This window comes from Spermophilus citellus (genome assembly GCF_964194105.1).
Source record: "Spermophilus citellus genome assembly, chromosome: 7".
NCBI classification, from domain to species: domain Eukaryota; kingdom Metazoa; phylum Chordata; class Mammalia; order Rodentia; family Sciuridae; genus Spermophilus; species Spermophilus citellus.
The window spans coordinates 133,876,174-133,895,328 of NC_138188.1; positions in this window are offsets into that span (position 1 = coordinate 133,876,174).

Here is a 19,155-nt window from a genome sequence, read left to right on the forward strand (position 1 = left end):
GTCCTCTAGACTCAGTTTGGGTTGACCATATGCCTCTAGAAATTTGTTGGTGTCCTACAGGTTTTCTGTTTTAATGGAGTATAAATTTTCAAAATTGTATCTGATGATTGTCTTATGTATTTCAATAGTGTCTGTCATGATACTTCCTTTTTTATCATGAACTTTTGTAATTTGAGTTTTCTCTCTCCCTCTTTTCATTAAGGTGGCAAAAGGTTCCTCAATTTCATTTATTGTTTCAAAGAACCAGATAATTGTTTTTTTCAATTTTTTGAATTGTTTCTTTTGTTTTAATTTAATCTATTTCATTCCTGATTTTAATTATTTTCTGTCTTCTACAATTTTGGTGTTAGTTTGTTCTTTTTTTTTTTCTAAGGCTTTGAGATTTAATATTAGGTCATTTATTTGTTGACAATTTCTTCCTTTAATAAATGAGCTTAGTGCAATGAACTTTCCTCTTTGCACAGCCTTCATAGTGTCCCATAGATTTTAATAAGTTGTATCAGTGTTCTCATCAACCTCCAAGAATTTTTTAATCTCTTCCCTGAGGTCTTCTGCTATCCATGCATCATTCAGTAGTGTATTGTTTAGTTCCCATGTGTTAGAGTAGCTTATATTTTTAATTTTAAAATTGATTTCTAATTTCTTTCCATTATGGTCATATAAATTCAGGGTAGTATCTCTATTTTTTGTATTTGCTAAGACTTGCTTTATGGCATAACATATGGTATATTTTAGAGAAGGATCCATGTGCTGCTGAGAAAAAAGTGTATTTACTCATTGGTGGATGGAAATTCTATATATGTCTGTTAAGTCTAAATGATTTTTTATTGAGTTATATAGTTTAGTATAGTTATATAGTTTATATAGTTATATAGTTTCTTTGTTTGGAAGATCTTTCCAATGCTTAGAGAGGTGTGTTAAGTCATGCAGTATTATTGTGTTGTGGTCTATTTGATTCTTGAAGTTGAGAAGGGTTTGTTTGTTTATTTGATATATATAGGTGCCCTATTATTTGGGGCATAGATATTTATGATTGTTATGTCTTGTTGATGTATGCTTCCCTTGAGTAATTTGAAATATCCTTTTTAAAATCTATTTTCACTAGCTTTGAATTGAACTTCACATTATTTTATATGAGGATGTAAACTCCTTCTGTAGGTGGTCCATGTGAATGATATGTGTTTGTTTGTTTGTTTGTATCACCTTTAGGTCATGGATGTGAGATGAGTTTCTTGCAGGCAACATATTGTTGTTGTTGTTGTTTTTTAATCCAATCTGCCAGTCTATGTCTTTCAATTGATGAGTTCAGGCCATTCACATTCATTATTATTATTGAATTATATTTTGTATTCCTGGTCATTTTGGTTTATTTTTCGTTTTTATCTTGTCTTGCTTTCTCCTTTGATTAATTCTTACTTTAGTGAAGTTCTTCCCTTTGTAGATTTTCATTTTTCTTTTTTATTTCCTCCTCATGGAATATTTTGCCAAGAATGTTCTGTAGTTCAGGCTTTCTTGGAGTAATTATCCTATCTTTTGTTTATCATGGAAGGTTTGTATTTCATCCATCGAATTTGAAGTTTAATTTTGCTGGATATTAGATTGTTGGACAGCATCCATTTTCTTTCAGGGCTTGATATAAGTTGTTCCAGGATCTTCCTACCCTTGAAGATCTGGGTTGAAAAATCTGCTGAGATCTGAATTGGTCTCCCCCTATAGATAATCTGATTCTTCTCTCTTGTAGCCTTTAAAATTCTATCTTCATTCTGTATGCAGATCATTTTCATTATAATGTGTCTTGGTGTAGATCCGTTGTCATTTTTTTTTTTGTACATTTGGTGTCTTGTAAGCCTCTTATATTTGATTTTCCAATTCATTTTTCATGTTTGGGAAATTTTCTGGTATTATTTCATTGAAGAGATTATTCATTTATTTGGTTTGGAACTCTGTTCCTTCCTCTATTCCAATAAATCTTAGATTTGGTCTTTTGATGTTATTCCATAATTCTTGGGTGTTCTGCTCATGGTTTCTTACCATCTTCACTGTGTGGTCAAATTTATTTTCCAGATTGTATGCTTTGTCTTCATTATCTGGTGTTCTGTCTTCCAAGTTACCTAGTCTGTGGTTATGCTTTCTATTGAAATTTTTTTTTTGGTTTATTGTTTCATTCATTTCAGATTTCTGGGTATTTTACTTCACAATCTCTATCTCTTTCTTAAAGTAAACTTTTGCTACCTGTAGTTACTCTCTTATCTCTTTGTTGGAGTAATTAATTTTGCCTGTATTTGCTCACTTACGTCATTTTTAATTTCCAAATCATTTTAATTATATACATTTTGAACTCCTTCTCTGACATTTCATCTACTGGGCTGTCTATTATTATAGTATCTTGGTTTGCATGGGGGAATTTTCCTCCAGTTTTTCATGTTTTCTATGTGTCTTCCTCTCTTGCAGTGTAAAACTGTGGTATGGCAGTTTCTACCTTATAATCTTGTAGTGTCCCTGCAGGTTAGGAATACCTTTTTAAGGGGGGGATCAATGTTTACAGCTCTAAATGCAACTAATAGAAGCCATAAATCAATTAGCTTTTATTTAGACACTTATAGTTTTGCTTCTATAAACAAAATGACCAGTATGATTATTTCCTGCCATATGGCCAGTAGGTTTGCATAAGGGTACACAGTTTTTAGTGGTGGACAGGGGGTGGAGGTAGGATGTGATGTTTATGAGGTAGGATGTGAAAATACAGAAATATTAGATTATAGGACAAATAAAAGGTGAATCAACAGCAGTTGGCTGTTAGCAGGCAACAAAAATGGGAGAAAGGTGACCCCATGCAAGGTTCCCTGTTAACTTTGCAACAGGATGAAGACTGTTAGCACACCTGGTAGGGATATTTCTGGTACAACCAGGCCCACAGGGACCTTGGTGATGGTCTTCCAGATCCTGGTTTTTATCCCTAGATGGAAGTGGCATATTCTTAGTTGGTGGCAGCAGTAATGTCAAGCCTGTAGGTACCTTGCTGTTGGGCTTCAAGGACTCAGTGTCCCAAGATGGAATCTACCCCAACTAAAGGTGGCAGAGGTGGCAGTGGAGGTAACCCAAGATGGCAGTGAAGATGTCCCAAGTTGGAGGCAACTGATTTCAGAGATGGGGCTGGAGGGATGGGCTGTGAGATGGCATTGGGCAGCCTGTTTAGCAAATAGCACACTGCAGCATGCTGTGCTGCAATGGGCATCTGCCTCCTGGTCTTCTTCAATTGTCCCACAGTGGAGATTACCACATGGGAAGGGCTACGGTAGTGTCTTCAGGGTCCCAAGATGGAAATGGTTTGGGTGCAATCACTTTAGCTGTATAGGGAACCATGGTGTGGTATTCCCATTCTTCCCATTCATGTGGGCATGGTGATTTCTGGTCCAAGCCCCAAGTGAGGAGGCGCCAGGTGTTATGTATTTAATTCTCATGTTTAAGACTTTGACATGCTTCAGTTTAATTTTTATAAGATGTAGGTAAGGGTCCAATTTTATTCTTTTGCATGTGGACATTCAGGTTTTCCAAAATCGTTTATTGAAGATGTTATATTTTTCCATTGTGTACTCTAATCTTTCTTGTCAAAAGTATTTGACTATAAAGACATCATGTTATTTTTGGCTTTCTATTCTATCTTATTTTTTTTATTTTTTGGTTTTAGGCCATTACTATATTGTTTTAATTACTACGGCTTTGCAATATAGTTTGATATCAAGAAGTGTGTTGCCTCCTCCAGCTCTGTTATCCTGACTAAAAATTTTTTTAGCTATTTTTTTAATTTAATGAAAATGTTTTAAGATGTTTTTCTTCTATGAAAACTTCATTTGAGTTTTTATAGAGATTGCATTAAATTTATAGCTTTCTGTGTGTGAGAGGTGGATATTTTTAAAATAGTAATTCTTTCAACCTATGCACAAGAGATTTTGTCCCATTTATATGTGTCTCCTTCAATTTCTCCCATTAATGTTTTATGTTTTTTTCTTGACCCTAAATTGAATTTATTCCTAAATGTACTAATCTCTTTGATGCTATTGTAAATAGGATTATTTTTCAATTTATTTTTTAATGTTTCATTGTTATCATAAAAATATAACTAATCTCTGTGTGTTAATTTTGTATTTTGCAACTTTGCTAAATGTTTATGAATTTCAACAGTTTCTTTCTTTCTTCCTTCCTTCCTTCCTTCCTTCCTTCTTTCTTTCTGTCTTTTTTTGGTGGATTCATTAAGGTTCCTTATAAATAAGATGTATTATCTGCAGAAATTATTTAACTTCTTCATTTCTGATTTGGATGCTTCTATTTTTTCCTGTTGCGTGATTTCTCTGGATAGGACCTCTAACACTATGTTCAATAAAAGCGATAAAGTGAGTATAATTGTATGTAATTTTAAAGAAAAAGCTTACAGAAAATCACCATTACATCTGATATTAGTTGTGAACTTCTTATATCTGGAAGCTATCAACATTGAGATTCATTCTTTCTATACTTAATTTGTTTAGAGCTTTTTTTTTTAAAAGCATAAAAAGATCTTGCATTTAGTTAAAGACGGTTTGAAACAAGATACAAAGTCACACTTATCATTTCTTTATATGGCTTATATATTTTTTATATTATAATTTTTGGTTCCATATCTCTTTTATCAATGGAATTTCATTTTTTCAAGAAAAATATGAAATTCAAATGTCTCATTTATTATGTACTAAACTTCAAGAGAAGTTTCTTGCTATAAAAATGTTTGGTTTTGTTAAGATTTTTTGTGCGGATAAAGCAATATATCTGATGATAGGGGGAATCACTAAGTAGCAATAAAAAATATTTTTATAAACATATAAACAATAAAAAAACAACAATACAAATGTCTTTGAAATATTTTATCACTTCCTGATTTATTTCACCAGACATATTAAGTATACTTTTATGATAAATGTAGTTAATATTCAATAAAACTTCAAAAATAATCCTAAATAATTTTTGAAGCACATTTTATATTGTCTGCCCTTACAACACACATTTAGATAAACTGAAAAATATTTTATGCCAGTTGTCTTAGAAAATTACATAAACACATGTTTGACTTAGTCCTATTGTGTGGTATGAAATATCATTGTCTGGACTAATTTATTGAATCTAGTATGTATAGTATGATCCACTAGTGTAATATTATTAAGACTGCACTGAGAATTGACATTATTGAAATCAGCAGTGGTCATATATACAAAACCTTATCTCATGGTAAGATTTATTATAGGTCCAATTCTATCAGTTCAAGGATTAACCAGAAGCTAGCTTTTAATTTCCAAAGTTGTGATTTGCTTGGTTAAGTTAATTGTTAAGTTTTTGCCCCTTCCAGTAGAGGGTTTTATTTGCCTATCTCCTTATTCTTAAAAATAAAATGCTGATGGCAAATTTTTGTTCTTTTTAGCCAGTGAATATTCATCTTTTAACAATAGCTGATAGTAGTAAGTTAATAATTATGGTATAAACATAATCAAGAAATAGCTGAGAAAAATCTGAATCATATGGAATGAATTTTAAGTAGTCCTTCAAGGTTATCATAAATCTGTATACATATAGGTAGACAATAGGAATTGCTAATTTATTCCAATGTGCAACTGATTAAAGCAACATTACTAATTGTAATTACTGTCTTTTTAGGTTATTTTGTCTAACATCATTTTCCATCTTAATCCAGAGAGAGGGACAAACAGCCGTTTCTGTGAACTAAAAAGTTGAAGTCCTTACCTTTTTAAACTAACATAGGTTGTGAAATATTTGTCTTCTATAGAATGTGTAGAACATAAAATGTAGAATGATCTATACGTTTTCCCAATCACCTACTTTGATTCTGTAGACAGTAGTTTTCAGTTGAGAGTGACTGGACATTGACTTTGCCCTGATTCTGTTGAGAACCTCTTCTTAGATCCCTCTGTCTCTATGCTATTGGCATCTGTATTTTCTGTGTCTACAGATTTGCATATTCTTATATTGAACAAATATATTGGCTACAAAGAAGGTAATCTATAAGAATATTACATGGTAAAGGTAGGGCCTAACAGATTTTGAACCAACACAGGTTTCAACATAGACCTATTTCCTATAGTACTCATTCTCTGTCTGCAAAACAAAATTGGGTGGACTTTCTCTGAGTAGCTACAACAACTCATATTTAACCCCATCTAAACCTGCATCAGTGCCCAGTGACTCTAATTATGCTTTACCCATGGCTTGTCATTTGCAAAGTATCTGCATTAGAACAGATATGAGGAAATGTTTGGAAAATGGTTTCATAAATAAAGCAAAATAGCACAACCACTAATATCAACATCCACATACTGTAGATCTGACAAATTAAAAAATCAATGATAGCAGTGAGCAGTGATGGAAACACATAAGGGTGGGAACACAAAGAAGGGAAATCTAACTTAGTCTGAAGGACACAGGGAAAGCTTCACAGATGGGGAAAAAATGTGAGCTGTATCATGAGAGATGAATAAGTGTTACTCATACTGAGAAAATGGAAAAGCATTTCCACCTAGAAGGAGGATTACCTGCAAAGGCATGGAGAATAGGCATGGAAAAAAGCCACTTTGTGCCACATTTGATTTTAAATGTGACCCTCTAATTAGGGGAGAAGCATATTATTGATTTTAGTTTCATAATGCTAATGTCAAATTTTAGGTTCATTCATTTAAATTAAATGTACTTAGCCAGCAGGAGAAGATTCTGTGTTGGAAGAAGAGATGAGGATGAGATGGTCTCATTCTAAGCAGGATAAATGGGAGACAATCAAGGTCCTGTAGCAAGATAGTGGTTTGGGAATTGATAGTAGTAAAGTTTTCAAGATATTAAAATGAAAAAAAAACAATATTAATAAAGGGTTCAGACAACAGTGGTAAGTCTGAACCCTATCCATGCCTGATATCTGTAGTGCCTGGATCAATAATACCAACGGTGTGCTTGGTACACCACTTTTAAATATTCCAATTTTAAAATCAATATGTGAAATCATTATATACAGTTGTGATTTAGCCTTCTTCCTTGAACATATACCTTCTCAATTGCTGAAAGACTAGGTTTAAGATTAAAATGTTTTGTCTTTGGAGTTCCATGCTGGACCATATAACTCCAGGAGATCTCTTCTCATCTTTTGACTCCAGCTTAAATAATAAAAGCCATGAAATATTCATATGTGTACATGCAAGCTCCATGCAACCCATACTTCCCAGAAAAAGACCCCTTTTCGTCAATTCTTGGGGTCCAACTTCTGGAAGACTATCTGGGAAAGAGGCCTGTGCACAAGCCCTGAAAGCAGACCTAGAGCCGAATGGGCAGAATTTGGGGCTCAAGTATTCAGAACATGGTCTATAAGAGGGTTGCCATCTCTTTATTTTCTTCATTCTTTGATCCTGCAGAACAATAGTCCTGACCCTGCTAACCACTTGTACAATTGATTGGTCTAAATGCCATGTTTTAACAGAGAGTTTCTGAAGAGTGTTACACGTGACAGAGTCTAGATTTTTTGTTTCTTTCTATATGCTCATGGTCCCATTATTTTTTGTCTTGTTAAATGCCAGAAATGAGACTCTCTGTTTTCTTTGGGATACTATCCTTTAGTCTATGATCAACTAGATACTATGCCTTAGTCACAGATCTTGGTGAATTTCTTATGGAAATTCATGACTGCCTCACTTGATCAAAGTCTTATTTACAGGTATGAAAAGTTGATAACTCATGGACTGGGGTGGTAGGAGGCAGTTCTATGCTGTGAGGAATTCTGCCTTCTGTGACAAAAGACAAAATATATGCAAAAAACTACATCCTTAAAAGGCAGAAAGATAATGGTCTAAAGTTTACTATTTCTCCTCAAGTAGCAAACTTTATTTTCTGGATCAGGTTTTCTAAATCTGGCCAATACCTAACACTAGAAAACAAATCAATTTGACTGAGAAAGAATGTAGAAATTATAGTTTTTATATTGTCAGAAGGACCATGGTAGGCGACAGCAGAGACAATAGCAGCAACAATTCGGTGGCAATTCTCCAAAGACCTTGTTTTCCTGTTTAGAGCTCTCCAAAGGCTTCAAATTGTATGAACGCTTTATTAACATTTAGACCTCATGAGGTGGCTTCTTTCTGTGGATAAAAACAAAGGCACTCAGGGATCCCGGTTCCACTCACATCTGTAGCTTCTGCTTTTGTCTGAATTTGATATTTTTGACAATACACCCTTCAGCAAAAAAGCCTCAACAGCTTGTACAATTATTAACATGAGTGCTGCAAACCTTTTGTACTGTACTTAAGAGTTGCCAACCTTCACTGTCAGGAAAATCATGCAAAATTAAATTAGGACAATAGATGAAATAATGGATGTGAGGGAGTGAAATCCCTAAGTGCTTTGGTCATGCTGCTAATGAAGAAAGACTTCTTTCCCCCTTTCCTCTCAGTTGTGAATGTCAGATCTCAGCCATAAAAGTGTTCCTTATATGCTATTTTCCTTTTATATAAACCACTAATGATTTCTTGAGTGGATCCTTTAAAGTGGTCTATTTTAATACAGTGTTTCAAAACCACTGTTGCATTAACAGAACTGCTTTAAAATAGGCCAAATTTCAAATACCTGGAGAAAAAGAGAGAGGAGAGAGAGAAGAAGACGAAGCTATCAGATCTGTCCCATCTTTCTCTGTGTAAAAGCATTTTTATATGGCCCTCCATTAAGATTACATAAAATGATCCAGACATCACTATGGTCGGTCCTATAGGAAGTATTGTATAAAGCAATATGATTCAGTCAGAAATAAAAACAGAGCTTCCCACAGAAGCACTGAAGGAAATAATTCATGTAATATTCATCATGATAAGCAAAGATTACTCTAACCTCTCTAGAGACAGTTTTGATTTCTAATTTTATTTGAATCTTCATATAATTTTTTCAGTGTCTAATTATGAAATAGTAAAGTATTAACAGAAGCAGAAATTTGTGATTTTCTAATTAAACATGAACCATCAATGATAGATTAATCCAGTTAATTATCAATATTAATTTAAAAACTGGTAGATAGAAGTGGAGAGATAAAAGAAAAGAAAATGGAAGCATGGTTGAGGAAAAGGAAAATAATCATGCTTGAGAAAAACAAAAAGGATTCTGGGTATCACATACAGTAACTGTGTTAAAACTTCCTACCAAATGTCCTGCTGTCATTCAGGAAAGCTTAGAGGGAAAAACCTTGCTGGCTTTCAGCTACTGCTTCATCTTGGAAAGATTGTAGCAAAACTGACCAAAGTGGTTGGTCAAATGCTTGTATAGTCTGGAAAAACAGTTCCACAGTATCTCCAAACAAGAGACAAATACTTTGCAACTTCTCATTTATTGCACACATAGTTTAAAGTTTTAATATGCTTTTTGAATTTGTTCAAAAATTTTAAAAACTTTTAATTGACACATAAAAACATAAAATTGTGCATATATATAGGGTAACATGATATTTTGATATTTGTATGTATTGTGCAATATGTACTCACTTAAACATGCACACCTCCTCAAACATTTATCATTTCTTTAGGTGAAAACATTCAAAATCCTTTCTTTTAGCTTCTTGAAATAAATGTCACACTATCACTTCTATAGCCACTGTACTGTGCAATACTACATCAGAAAGTTTTACTCATAACTTAATATGAGAATTTTAATGTAAAGTAGGGAAAAGCTAATGTAATATAACAAATTAGTTTGTTTATAAATTCTTCAGTATGAACACTCTAGAAGACCTGATGAACAATGCCTACCTGTATGCCCATAGGTACACACACACACACACACACACACACACACACACATACACAGGCAATACTCATACAGAGACTAACATACAAATAACACGTGTACATGCACATTTATAATCATGATAAAACTCAAGTTCAAGTGCATATTGGAACAGAAATGTTGTGCTGATTAACTCATAGCCAAGTTTAATTTGATGTCAATGGGACTATTTCTTGTTATTAACACTAAATATTGGTCATTATGAAAGACAAAAAAAATTATTTCTTCCAATATAGTAGCATCCTACTGTGGAAATTTTAGTACATAATAAAATACAATGTGAGGCTGTTTCTATGATGTCCATCATGATCATGCCATGACATCCCCACTAACTGCTAGAGTGATTTAGTGAATCTGACTGGGGAGACAGGTGTTGTCTCCCTTCCTTAATGCTCTACATGCTCTGTCTGGATTGAAGGGGATGGCCTTTTCCAATAGAAAAGGTATTGGTCAGGGTATACAAGTAGGTGTGCTCCCTGCTAGAATCTCCAAACAAGATCTGGAGGTCCATTTGTAGAACATAGGGTAGCAGAGGCTCTAAGACTCTGGACAGAAAAGAAAAGGAAAAATAAATTGTGAAAAAATCATATGATTAAAACAAAAACTTCTTGTCATAAGACTTCAACCAGCATTTTATATACTTGAAAGAAATATTAAATTTTGTGAAATGTGGATTTTTATGAAAGATGGTCCCTGGCATTTCATAATGTCTTACATCCCTGACCATTACAAACCATCCTCACTGACCCCACTTCTTTCTTTTTTTTTAATTTTTTTTAGTTGTAGATGGACACAATACCTTCATTTTATTTATTTGTTTATTTTTATGTGGTGCTAAGGATTGAACCTTCATACATGCTACACAAGTGCACTAACACTGAGCCACATACATGCTATGCAAGTGCCTTAATGCTGATCCACAACTGTAGCCCTGACCCCTCTTCTCTAGTCACTATAACCAGAAAAATATTCTGAGAAACTTCTAAATCTTCTAACAGAAGGTGGAACCTTCCTTACTGTGAGTCAATGCTTTAGAAAAATCTTCAAAATAATTTAAATTTGCATTTTATAATTCAAACCATATTAAAGCTACAAAGAGTGGAAATTCTGGAACTGTTCCTTGGTAGAAGATGGCTGCAGTGAGCCACTTCTGTGGCTCCAGTCCATATATCTGACTATACTGGATAGGTAGTTCAGCCTTGTATTTACTATCCCATACATGCCTGATTGGGATGCTCAAGTTCAGCAGCAAGATTTGTTTGCCGTTCACAGCACCACACCTACACACCCGAGTTCACTGTTGTTTATGTGCAGTCCTCCTGTGTGGCCTAACCAAGAGGCTCTTTGACCCTGGTCTTCAGATTTACTATATGCCACTGCTCCAACATAGAACGAAGTACTCCTACCATCAGTAGGAAACAATCACTTCTTCCTGCTACCTTCCTTTGGCTTTTCCCTCCATCCCCTTCTTGTTTGCTGGGAATCAGTGAAACAAATGCTGTCTAAACTCAGAATTATGACAGCTGTCTCCTACCAAAGCCAACTCTCTTCTCTTCCAAGTTTCTACATTACACAGCAAAACATAAATGAGAAGCATAGTTGAACAACAGACCCCAGGCTATTTGTGAAACAGCAAACTCAAAAGTGAATATAGTTACAGTTGTTTCCCTGAGGCTGGACATATAACACATGTAGCCATTATTTTTGACAACACCACAAATTTCACTGGAAATTTCAGGGTCATCATAGGGACACAAATAGAAATGTAACCACATTTAGGTTATCTGGAGCAAAGGGTATTTTTCATAGAATGACTGCATTCAGCCATTGTGTGTAGTCTCTCCATTCATCAGGGATCAAGGAAATCAGCAAGGGAGGCAGAAGAAATACAGTTTTCAGTACCTTCTATATGCCCCACATGTACACTAAATCCTTTTCTCCTACTTAGAAAAGTTTGCTAAGGAGGATGCTGTTCACCATTTTTCCACTTCAATATCAAGATACAGGATGCTATTACTAAGTAGCTTCATGTGGCCAAAGACACAAAGATAAGGCTCAGATTTCATTTTTAAGAGGTTTTTTTTTTCCAAAATTCACCAATCTCTAAAGCTACTTCTCTCTCTCTCTCTCTCTCTCTCATTTTTTTTAGTTATACATGGACACATTATATTTATTTTGTTTATTTACTTTTATGTGGTGCTGAGGATCGAACCCAGTGCCTCACACGTGGGAGGCAAGCGCTTTACCGCTGAGCCACACCCTAGCCACCAAGGCTACTTTTCTTAAATTACAAAGATATTAGCTAATATCCTCAACCTAATTTTTCTTTATGAACCTTTTGATTTTCAGGTAGTTTCACCTTGTATCTTCCATTGTTAAAATTGTTTATAGCAATAGAGAAATTAATTTACTATGAATAGATCTAGAACAAGACATGACAAACCCTTGAATTATCACCCATTATAACCTCAAAGTTAAGTTACTTCAAATTTTACACCACCACTATATTGCTCAGTGACCAAAACGTTATTTTCTTTTTTTTTTTTTTTTTGTTCTTGTTTAGAATTTTCTTTTGTTCAAGTGTCTCTTTACTCAACACTGTCTGGGGTCTCTGCAATAATAGTAATTAATAATATCTAACAATGACTCTATCCTTTGCTCTCCTCACTTATTCAAAGCCATTTGTATAAAGAGTTTACTGTCAGATTTAAGACTGGATTTTAGAACCCCTGCTACTTTTACTCAGTTGTCTGTCTTCTGTTTCTTCAGCTAATTAACCACTTGTCAAATACAGGAAACCACAATTTTGGCATATCTGCTCTTTCCTGTTCACTGTCTGACCACAGTATCCACAGTATTTCAGTAGAAACTCATTTGCATAACACACCATATTTCCAGATCCCTAGTTAAAAACCTGAGTTTACTAATGTTAGATAATTTATGTTCAATGGTAGAGCACCTTTTGATTTAGTCATATTATACCTCCATGTTATTCAGGCATAGCCAAAGTGACACCAATAGTTTAATATGACCAGATCAGAATGAATATATCCTTAAACTAGAACCAGCTATGTACTTTTCCCAAGATTAGGGAATAAAAATTGTACAGGCATACTCCTAATTATAGGACCAGGCATTAAAATCAAGTTTCGAAGAATGTGCAAAAGAGTTATTTATATACCAGGCATGCCTTATATTCCACCCAAATAGGAGCCACCCATGATAAGCAATTGGAAGTAGTGCTTAAACCCAGTTCTACCTGAGTCCTCCACCTTTTATGGTTTGGACCCTGAGTTACTGCACATAACCATATACATCCACTGCATGTAAAATCTCTCCTCTTTGGTTCCTGTTTCTTTTCTTCCAATGCTCTAGACCTGGAAAAAAAATGTCTTGAGATTTAACTCTGTTTTCCACCTGAGAAGTTGTGTGCATAGTACAGGTATGCTGGCAAAAGAGACTAGGAATACATTGTTCATAGCAGAACAAGCTTTATGTTTGTGTTTGTTCTCCTTGACCCTTGTGTTTCACAAGCCTATGTGAAGAAACTTAGGCAGAAGCTGCACACACCATGGGTTTGTGTAACTGTTGCAGAGTCACTAGCTTAAAGACCATGAATTTTTATAAAGTCTATAAACATGCTGGCCCTTTGCCCTGGAAGGACACATTGTCATTATCAGTCTGGACAATAAACATATCCATTTTTTTTCCAGACATAGGCACTACAAATATCCTTGAAAAGATAGACCAGAACACAGGTCATCAGTGCTTTTACCAGCACTGCATGTAGAAATTTGGGAGATCTCTGGAAATTTGTCTCCCAAAAGACCTTTCTTGTGCTAGCCCTTTAATCTTTCTGGTCATAGTCCTTCCCCTACTTCAAGGTAAGAAGTACTTTGGATTTGTAAGTAACAGAAACTACTACTACTCTTCCTAGATGCCATGCTGCTGATTATATTCTCTGTGATATTACTTCCCAAAGTTCCTCTTCTTCACAACCTTAAGTAATTAAAAATAATTTTGGAAATGTTTCATGCATGCTAAGTAAAATTCTATAAATATTACACCTGTATTCTCTCTTTTTTTTCAATTCTCCACCACTTTTTATGTTATACTGATGAATTCTCCCAAATAGAATAAGTCATCTCTGCTTTGATCTCATAATATTTCTACTTGTATCTCTGCTATACATTTTACTTCACTATTATGCTATTACATTATTATCATCTATTATATATTATGAATGTATAGTCACATAATATATAAGAGTTACATACTGTGTGTCCTCTTTAATCAGAAACATGTACCTAGAAAACAGTTTCTATATAGTTATCACTGTATCACCTTCCACATATAAGGACTCAATTTGATGGATAAACAACTGATTGATTAATGAAGGGTTAATGAACAAATGAGATGCAATTGACTCTAAGCTCCTAAAAGCAAGCACCATATCTGTTTGTCACAATGAATGTCTAGTTTCTAATAAAGCAAATGAATAATGTAAATGTGAACTGAGCCAGGTGAATATTGAATATTACAACCACCCCTTTAGATGCAGTCTTCTACTTCCAAACTAATTCCAGATGTGACTAACTTCACAATTATATCTAAAACATTTTTAACTTTCATCATTATTCATTTTTACACTTCATAAAAGTGAATTAATTTGTTTTCTTTTATTTAATTTTACATTGCTATATAACTTAATTATATTAGGGTCATCAACTTTGTCTCTATAATACTAATTATTTGACATTTATTGAAACCGTGCTACATGAAGAACACCAGCTAAAGATCACCAAGAATACCTGTATCATCTATCTAAATTACGTTTCAGTTTAGTATAGTAAAGAACATACATTTTTATATATTGATATAATAATTTGAGGGAAAAACAATGATAAAATTAACTGTAATGATAAAAACAACTGTAAAATTAAAGCTATCTAGATATAAAAAAATTAAACAATGGGAAATGACCCCTACTCTTGTGCTACCTAGAATATTTTGTTAGCATTACTTTCATATGGTGAGAAAATGGGAGGAAGATATACAACTATTTTAAGCTACTATGAATTTGTAATGATGTCTCTCCTTATCAGGAATATTTTAGAAATCTTTGTTTGAAATTTCAAAAAAACTATAAATCATGAAAAAAAATCAGAGGATCTTGTTTTCCTTGTTTTATAACCCAGCAATGAGGAACATTAATTATGTTACAGATAATTTTGCTACCCCTCAGTTACAGTTTTGTCAAGTAAAATATTATAAGGATAACAGAAAAAAAGGAGATAGAAATAAATGTTTATTTTAACTAAATTGGGACAATTAATTTTCTCTTTTCTATTAGTCTGAAGAAGTCACAAAGAATTTATAAAATATTCTCAACTAAATTAAATGGAATAAAACACTAGCCTTACAAAATAGATTGGGCTGCACCTAAAGTGGCACTTGGAGGAAAGCCTTTATAGTTTATAATGTATATATATATATGAAACAAAAAAAAGAATACTGTTACTCTGTTCTACATTGAGAAGCTAGTAAAAAAGACAAATTGAATGCAATGTGTGTAAAAGAAGAACATTATCTAAAAATAGAAGAAAGAGAAAAATAAAAATGAAAATTATTTCTTTGATAAGATTGATAAAATGATAATCTCAGAGAAAACCAAATTAAGAAAAAAATAACAAAATTGCCAGTAGAAGTTAATCAGTATAGATTCTACCAAATATAAAAGGTTAGTAAAGAAATATTAGGAAGAATTGTATTCTAAAAAATTCAGTAGTTTTAATCAACTGAAAACAGTCCTGAAAAATACAAAGTACCAAAACTAAAACAAGAATAAATAGGTCCGCACCCGGAACAGGCCCAGCGACTGAGCCACATCCCCAGCTCTTCTTTATATTTTATTTAGAGATAGGGTTTCACTGGCCAGAGCAATTAGACAGACAAAAGAAATTAAAGGCATAAAAATAGGAAAAGAAGAACTTAAATTATCACTATTTGCAGATGACATGATTCTATACCTAGCAGACCCAAAAGGGTCTACAAAGAAACTATTAGAGCTAATAAATGAATTCAGCAAAGTGGCAGGATATAAAATCAACACACATAAATCAAAGGCATTCCTGTATATCAGCAACAAATCCTCTGAAATGGAAATGAGGACAACCACTCCATTCACAATATCCTCAAAAAAAAAAAAAACTTGGGAATCAACCTAACAAAAGAGGTGAAAGATTTATACAATGAAAACTACAGAACCCTAAAGAGAGAAATAGAAGAAGATCTCAGAAGATGGAAAAATATACCCTGTTCATGGATAGGCAGAACTAACATCATCAAAATGGCGATATTACCCAAAGTTCTTTATAGGTTTAATGCAATGCCAATCAAAATCCCAATGCCATTTCTTGTAGAAACAGATAAAGCAATCATGAAATTCATATGGAAAAATAAAAGACCCAGAATAGCAAAAGCAACTCTAAGCAGGAAGTGTGAATCAGGCGGTATAGCGATACCAGACTTCAAATTATACTACAGAGCAATAGTAATAAAAACAACATGGTACTGGTACCAAAACAGGCAGGTGGACCAATGGTACAGAATAGAGGACACAGAAACCAATCCACAAAACTACAACTATCTTATATTTTATAAAGGGGCTAAAAGCATGCAATGGAGGAAGGATAGCATCTCCAACAAATGGTGCTGGGAAAACTGGAAATCCATATGCAACAAAATGAAACTGAATCCCTTTCTCTCGCCATCCACAAAAGTTAACTCAAAATGGATCAAGGAGCTTGATATCAAATCAGAGACACAGCGTCTGATAGAAGAAAAAGTTGGCTATGATCTACATACTGTGGGGTCGGGCTCCAAATTCCTCAATAGGACACCCATAGCACAAGAGTTAATAACTAGAATCAACAAATGGGACTTACTCAAACTAAAAAGTTTTTTTTCAGCAAAGGAAACAATAAGAGAGATAAATAGGGAGCCTACATCCTGGGAACAAATCTTTACTCCTCACACTTCAGATAGAGCCCTAATATCCAGAGTATACAAAGAACTCAAAAAATTAGACAATAAGATAACAAATAACCCAATCAACAAATGGGCCAAGGACCTGAACAGACACTTCTCAGAGGAGGATATACAATCAATCAACAAGTACATGAAAAAATGCTCACCATCTCTAGCAGTCAGAGAAATGCAAATCAAAACCACCCTAAGATACCATCTCACTCCAGTAAGATTGGCAGCCATTAGGAAGTCAAACAACAACAAGTGCTGGCGAGGATATGGGGAAAAGAATACACTTGTACATTGCTGGTGAGACTGCAAATTGGTGCGGCCAATTTGGAAAGCAGTATGGAGATTTCTTGGAAAGCTGGGAATGGAACCACCATTTGACCCAGCTATTCCCCTTCTTGATCTATTCCCTAAAGACCTAAAAAGAGCATACTACAGGGACACTGCTACATCGATGTTCATAGCAGCACAATTCACAATAGCAAGACTGTGGAACCAACCTAGATGCCCTTCAATAGACGAATGGATTAAAAAAATGTGGCATTTGTACACAATGGAGTATTACTCTGCATTAAAAAATGACAAAATCATAGAATTTTCAGGGAAATGGATGGCATTAGAGCAGATTATGCTAAGTGAAGCTAGCCGATCCCTAAAAAACAAATGCCAAATGTCTTCTTTGACATAGGGAGAGTAACTAAGAACAGAGTAGGGACGAAGAGCTTGAGAAGAAGATTAACATTAAGGGATGAGAGGTGGGAGGGAAAGGGAGAGAGAAGGGAAATTGCATGGAAATGGAAGGAGACCCTCAGGGGTATACAAAATTACATACAAGAGGAAGTGAGGGGAAAGGGAAAAAAATACAAGGGGGAGAAATGAATTACAGTAGAGGAGGTAGAGAGAGAAGAAGGGAGGGGAGGGGGGATAGTAGAGGATAGGAAAGGCAGCAGAATACAACAGACACTAGTATGGCAATATGTAAATCAATGGATGTGTAACTGATGTTATTCTGCAATCTGTATACGGGGTAAAAATGGGAGTTCATAACCCACTTGAATCAAAGTGTGAAATATGATATATCAAGAACTATGTAATGTTTTGAACAACCAACAATAACAATTTTAAAAAAGAATAAATAATATTAATATTCCTATTTACTGAACAAACTTAGCTCTTAATACAAATGACTCTCACAATATATTCCAAATGCAGATGTATTTGACAATGTAGTTGCCCAAACATTAAAAAAGAAATAATATCAATTCTAGAACAAACTTTTTCAGAAATCATAGAAGTTTTTGAAATATAACTAAATCTTACTTCTACCGGAAAAAAGAAAGGAAATGAAATATTTACAGGGATAAATGTTAAGAAAAACAGTAAGTGTGAAAAAGAATGACTTGTGGACATTTGTATTTTAACCTGAGAGTTCAAGAGAAGTATATTATTTGAAAGTCATTCAGGAAATTTCTCACATTAAGAAAATAAAGGATAAAAATAATTAGTAATACAGAAAATTTTATTTATAAAATTTAATACCTTTCATAATAAAATTTTGTAGCAAACTAGTAATATAAGTGAACTTCTTTAGTTCTACAAAAATCTTACAGCTAATATACTTAATGGTGCAAATCACCATAAGGTAAATATGTTTGCTCTCACTAATCCTGTTTAAGACCATATTCATGGTCTAAACCATTGCAAAAATGCAAGAACAAAAAATAATCACATAAATACTGGAAAATAAATATTTAATATCTCTACTTCTGTATGGAATGATTCACTACTTGGAAAATCTAAAGAAATCGACCAAGAAAATTACCATAATAAGCCATTTTGCAAATTGACAAAGAGTATATGAAATCTTATCAGTAGTACAAAATTTTAATAAAGAAAATTTATTTGAGACCTATTAAACATACCCATTTTACTCAAAGAAAAGAAAAATGTAGATTACAGTAGCAAAAATTTCAAGAAAATCTGAATGTCCAAGAATAGGGAAAGAACAAATTATGTTTCATAGCAATGGATCATATGGAATTTTATTATTAATATTAATAAAGAACAAAAAATGGATTACAAATATCTGTGACAACATAGGTGAGTATAATAAGCATATATGTTAAACAAAAAATAGGTATAAAAGTCCTTTTCTAGGTGTCCATTCATATGAAGCTAAAGACAAGCAAAATTAAATTAATAAATTTTGAAATAAAATTAATAAATAGTGGAAATCAGAGAATGGTTGCCCCAGATGGGATGGTTATAGGA